Source organism: Lactuca serriola, chromosome 5, assembly GCF_051521515.1.
Source record: "Lactuca serriola cultivar US96UC23 chromosome 5, Lser_US96UC23_V15, whole genome shotgun sequence".
Lineage (NCBI taxonomy): Eukaryota > Viridiplantae > Streptophyta > Magnoliopsida > Asterales > Asteraceae > Lactuca > Lactuca serriola.
In genome coordinates this window covers 280,728,966-280,734,608 of record NC_136412.1, presented here as the reverse complement: position 1 = coordinate 280,734,608, position 5,643 = coordinate 280,728,966, and the positions used below count along the sequence as shown (strand labels likewise).

The 5,643-nt window shown below is 32.0% G+C and overlaps 1 long non-coding RNA gene across 1 annotated transcript; it reads left to right on the top strand.

Moving 5' to 3' along the window:
* The first annotated feature begins 3,702 nt into the window (after positions 1–3,702).
* LOC145051661 (uncharacterized) lies at positions 3,703–5,010 on the top strand. The gene is made up of 4 exons (XR_013683757.1): positions 3,703–3,770; positions 4,333–4,391; positions 4,642–4,714; positions 4,827–5,010. It is a non-coding gene; the product is annotated as an uncharacterized LOC145051661 (long non-coding RNA).
* The last annotated feature ends 633 nt before the right edge of the window (positions 5,011–5,643 follow it).

Sequence of the window (5,643 nt, the reverse complement as noted above, 5' to 3'; positions counted from 1 at the left end):
TATCAAGTTGCTTTTGTGAAGGCAACCCAAAAGGACCATGCACCATCGGGTCAAGTACATACCAAAATAGTTATGGACTTAGACACTAATCCAACAGTCTCCCACTTGGATAAGTCTAATAACTATTCTGCGTATGACTTCAGATCCTGATCTGCAATCGTAGCTTTCCAAAGCCGCTGTCAACTCTGATCTTATCAGATACGCGTGTCCTTTAGATAAGGGATCATATATTCCTCCATTCTAGATATCGTATAAACTGAGACATGGATCTAAATCATTCTCTCTGTCTATGTGCTATTTCCCGAATTCAGATTTATGATGACTGACAACAGACTACAATTTGAACACATCAAATTAGTCCCGGCTTGGCCAAGCGCTTAGGTGCCATCACTAAATCATCGAGGGGCCCACAGATATCGCTTTTATCTTACTTTGGATAAAAGGAACGGATAAACTTTGACTCAATGCTCGCTTGCACTCACTCACCGAATCACACACAACAATATATTTTATAACACCAAGTTACTGGTGCATTTACATATTATCAATGTGCAACCGACTCGCAAGATACAACTCACACATCTTGGTTTCAAGAATATAAGATGTTATCATCTCACCAATCACTCGTGATAAAATCCATGAAGTGATCCAAGTGAGCGTGGGTTTAATCCAATGCTCAAATCATATTCATAAGCACTCATGAACGTTGCAGCAAACATTTGCTTATGTCTAATACTCTTTAGACAATCCACACACCAATTCACGACAGTCTTCATTCATATCTACTTCCAACATATGAACGACTGTGGCCCGTTTGAATAATTTGACTGTTCTGAACCAATTAAATTATTCAGGAAGTCAAAACATGCAAAATGAAACACAAGAATAATACTAATCCCATATGCCCTCAAACCTTTGAGTATAAATAAAACACCTTTTATTTATTACCATATCGATTACTCATTATTTGTTGTTTCAGGTAATCAACTTCTTACTTGAATTTTTACAACATTTGTCCCATGCTCTTAGCATGCACACAATGTTTACCTATGGTTCTTACTTTGTGAAATAGATCAAATGAACACATTTCCAACCATACTCATTTCACAACTCCTAATCCTTTTTCATGAGTGAAATAATACCAAATTCTTGCCACTTATGGAATATGTTAGATTCTAACATTTTATGCAATGATCCTTTCGTAATGTCACTGCACTAAAGTCACAATGACTATTACCAATGAAATTACAAATTCCTCTATCGGAGATTGTTACAAGACAATTCCTTAGAAATGATGTCTCTCACTCAAAGTACATTCCTTTGAACATCCTTTTGCATAAAAGTTTCTAATCTAGACATTGATTCTCAATATCCAATTTCCAATATGGAAACGTTTCCATATTTTCCATATGACAACTCATTCTTAATAGAATCTTATCTATTCATAATAATGTCGATATGGTCCATCCAATACTATACTTCCAACTACTCACAAGCAACCAATCCTCGGCGAACTTTGGATTGTCCTTTGATAGTTGTTTAATTATCTTAGTCAAAACCGATTCTTGTCCTTTTTCCCTCTAAATGCGCTAGACATTTGGAAAATTTTAGAATGGTCAAATATTATAGCATTTGCAATCGATCCTATACCCGAAGCGTATGGTACACAATGCATAATGTCTTATATGAAGATTTGATACTTTATCAATCTTCTGCCATAATATTTTATGTGCTACGTTCTCACAATTCGAACTATGAAGAGGAATGTCGTAATCATGATCGAAATTTAAGAACACACTATGTATCCTTGACTAAAAATATTAATATTCCAAAACCTAAGCCTTTAGATTCGAAATGAAGCATAATATTCTCTCCCTTAATTATAGTAAAACAACTTTACAACCCTTATGACTTTGCAAGGTATAACTCTTGTTTTTCTATAATTAATATTGCTAACTTGCAATACTTGTCTTAATAATCATACAATCATAACATTTATGCTCCCACTATCATGATGATTATTATAAACATAACACTTATGCTCCCACTAGCTTTGACATGTATTCAGAAACAACTTAACCTTTAGAAAAACAATGCCTATTGGATTTCTTTAAGTTCATAATTCTAATACCCAATGGTTTGATAATCTTTTATCAAGGCTTCTTTATACACCTTTGCCTTAGATAGCTCATATGTGTGTCTAAACAATTCAGACTAATTGCCAAATCTCATAATTCGAATCATGGAAAGGAATACTGTAACCATAATCGAATTCGAGAATACAATTTCATAATCACTATCTTCTTAAAATCTTCCTTAGTGAAAGCATTTCCTCACAGTCATTTTCATGAAGGAGGGAATCTTATGACACTTAGATTTTAATGGTGTATGTGTTCCTATCCATGTGAATTTGTCAAACCCAAAGTTTGCGACCAATCCAAACTCATATGGACCGAACCTTCTCAATCTTGATTTCTTGCCTTATGGTAACACGGTTGCCCACCATGTCTTCCAAGTAGTTAAGCAGCTCACTCTTTCCTATCAATGTACTTTCAATTGATCAAGGTCCTTGCCTTTTATGCATTCAAATGAGAACACATAGGGCTCACGTGCATAATTAAGTCAATTAGAACGGCACAAAAACAAGGTAATGTTAACACGATAGGCTGTAAACCTCTACTCGTGTGCTAGTGATGATTGATAAGGTTTGTTTTTGATTTGTTCTTGAAACCTTTCAAGACCATTAAGACTCCCACTGACTCCTTGACATATAAGATTCTCTTGTCAATAAACATTTCTTGACAAACAAATATTCAAGAGTTAGTGTAGCCTTTATCAAGACAAAACATTTCATAAAATTGGTCCTAGTTGGTATTTGTCTTATCCAAGACATTACAACTTTCCAATTTCAAATGTGCGAGAATAGGAAAACCTTTTTCCAAATTCTACATTTGATGAATGTTATAAACCTTCTTAAGACTTGTCACTCAATATTACAATCTTAACTCTAAGACTTGTTTTGGAATGAAGTATGATTGACTTCTTGATTTAACCATTTCTTCAATTCTTGATTCCTCTTCTTATACATACACTTGTACTAAGACTTTTTTAGATGATCAATTGAAATATGGTTCTTAATCATTAAGACATATCATAAAGTATAAAAGGTACTCTCCCTTCTTCTTAGAATAGAGAAACTTTTATCTTTCTGCCTACTTGATTCTTTTATTCGTTCTGCTATTGATTTAAACATTTTCAATCAATTCATAATTACACTTAATCTTATAAGTATAATCATATTTACTAATCCTTTAGTAAATCATGACGAATATATTTGTTACCCTTGTGGTGGACTTGATCAATACACATCTTTGTGTACTCGATCTCCTAGTCCTTCACTTGACACTTTGTCAACGAATTAGTTTAATTTCCAAATATTAAATTTCTCATTCATCGTGCAACCAAGTTGCATGATTCCAAGTTTCTGTCCAATTGAAACTTGGGCGATGAGAAACTCTCCCTATTTGGTAAATTCTTGACATTTCCACAATTATCATAATTAAGAATCACATCCACTCGTTGTAGAAATATACGAACATCAATTTTTCATAATGATTTCATTGCAAGGAAAATAAATAAATAAATAAATGAGTCAAACCAAAATTTATTTTATTCATAAAAGCAGCGGAAGTCAAGACCTGTTTGGGCAGCTAGCAAGCTGTAGAGAATGACAGCAAAAAATATCACCAGCTTGGTACAACAGCAGAGTGGTATGTTTTTTCAGTTGGAAACAAAAATTAAAAAAAAAAATCTGTTTGGCTAAGGTTCAAACGATCACAAGGACTATGAGTTTTTCGACAAACAATTCACACATTTATTGTTGTATTATGTTGAATTAATAACTATATTAGACTTCCGCACTTAATAATTAAGTCATTTAGGGTTAGTTGATAATTTTTTTATTGAAAAGATCTGATTAAGTCAAGACCTGTCATACTCAACCTTTTAATCATGCTCAGATTGACAGGTACTGAATCATTAGCATATTACTTTCACTTAAAAAAAAACATTCCATTTTCATTAGACAAAAACTTTCATTTTTAGGACAAAGACATATTGGCTGCTTCTTTTGTTCTTCAAGGGTTGTAATGAAATCTGAAGTTGGATTGAATCTGTTATTTTCGTTCTACCATAGGGACCATTTTTCTAATTCAGTCATTTCTTTACATGCAAATATAAACCAAAATTAAACTTTATAGCAAATTACATTTATAATTTTTCATGTGATAGTTTTGATTTTAGGGTTTCTTAGTTTTTGGTTATTTGATGCAGGTCATTTGAATAACCTTCCTGCTGTATTGCTCCACGTTTGAACCAGAGGCACTGTTAAGGTTAGTTTACATGATTCCTATATATACTAAAAGAGAGTGTGACAACTATTAGTGAATTAAAAAATGAAAAAAAAATTTAACAGTTGGGACATTTTTATTTTGATGCTATTTACGATCGTTCTGAGGATAATGTTGTTTATGTTAACGAACACTTGAGGTTCGCTTTCTTATGATCTTTAAAACATATAAATTTCTTTCCTATTACATATTCCCATGTACCTCTTTCTTTCTATGGTTGCAATTTTACAAGGGGGATAAATTGGACCAGCATTTTTACAAGTAAATAAGGAAACAATCAGAAGGCTATGATGTTCTTTGTGGAGGTATATTTTGTTTTTTTAAAATTAATTTGATGTATGATATAGCAACATGTTTTCATGTTGAACTATAGAATGAAAGTACATTTCTGTTGAAGGTGTTAGTTGGGTTTTGCAGATCACAATTTCATACGAAGACCACTCTCTTATTTCATTAAGATGGAAACCATAAGGAATTCAAATTTTAGAGTAATCACCATACATCAGATTGATGTATGGTGATTTTTTGTTGTACTATTATGCAATTTTTTTTTTAAATTGATGCAAATTATGTATTTTTTTAGGGACTATCATTTCTGATGTTATTTTAAAGCACGTAGTCTCAACATTTTGTTAACATGAAATAATTTTTGAAATCACTAAAAGTTTTCCTTATTATAGCAATGTACTTCAAACGTATAACGCTATAACAGAAAACTGACACTTTCCGTCCCGCGCAACGCACGGGTAACCATCTAGTTTAAAAAAGAAAAACCAATTTGAAATTCTCTTACTAACTCTTTTTGTAAAAATAATATCTATTTTGAAACTTTATAAGAATCTAAAGTTTAAACACAAAAAATGAAATTTAAAAACACACGGGACAAAATCCACTACGTCACGAGTGATCAAACCGGTTTGAACTTTTGATATTATATAACTTTTTTCTTAAAGTTCCATTGATTCATTTTACTACACCCAACCCAATCCGTCCTTCTCTTAATTTAATAAGCAGCTTAGGAGATAGATATATTTCTCTAAAACAAAACTAACAAGAATATGAAAAATATAATTTTAACATGACCCCTTTATAAAAATTGAATTTATAATTAACTATTTATAATAAAATAGAATATCTTTTTAACCCACTTTTATTCAAATACAAAAGCGAAAAATCAAAAGTCATTATAGTTCAAAAGTTTTGTAGAATCCGCCAATTACTTGAAGACATAATT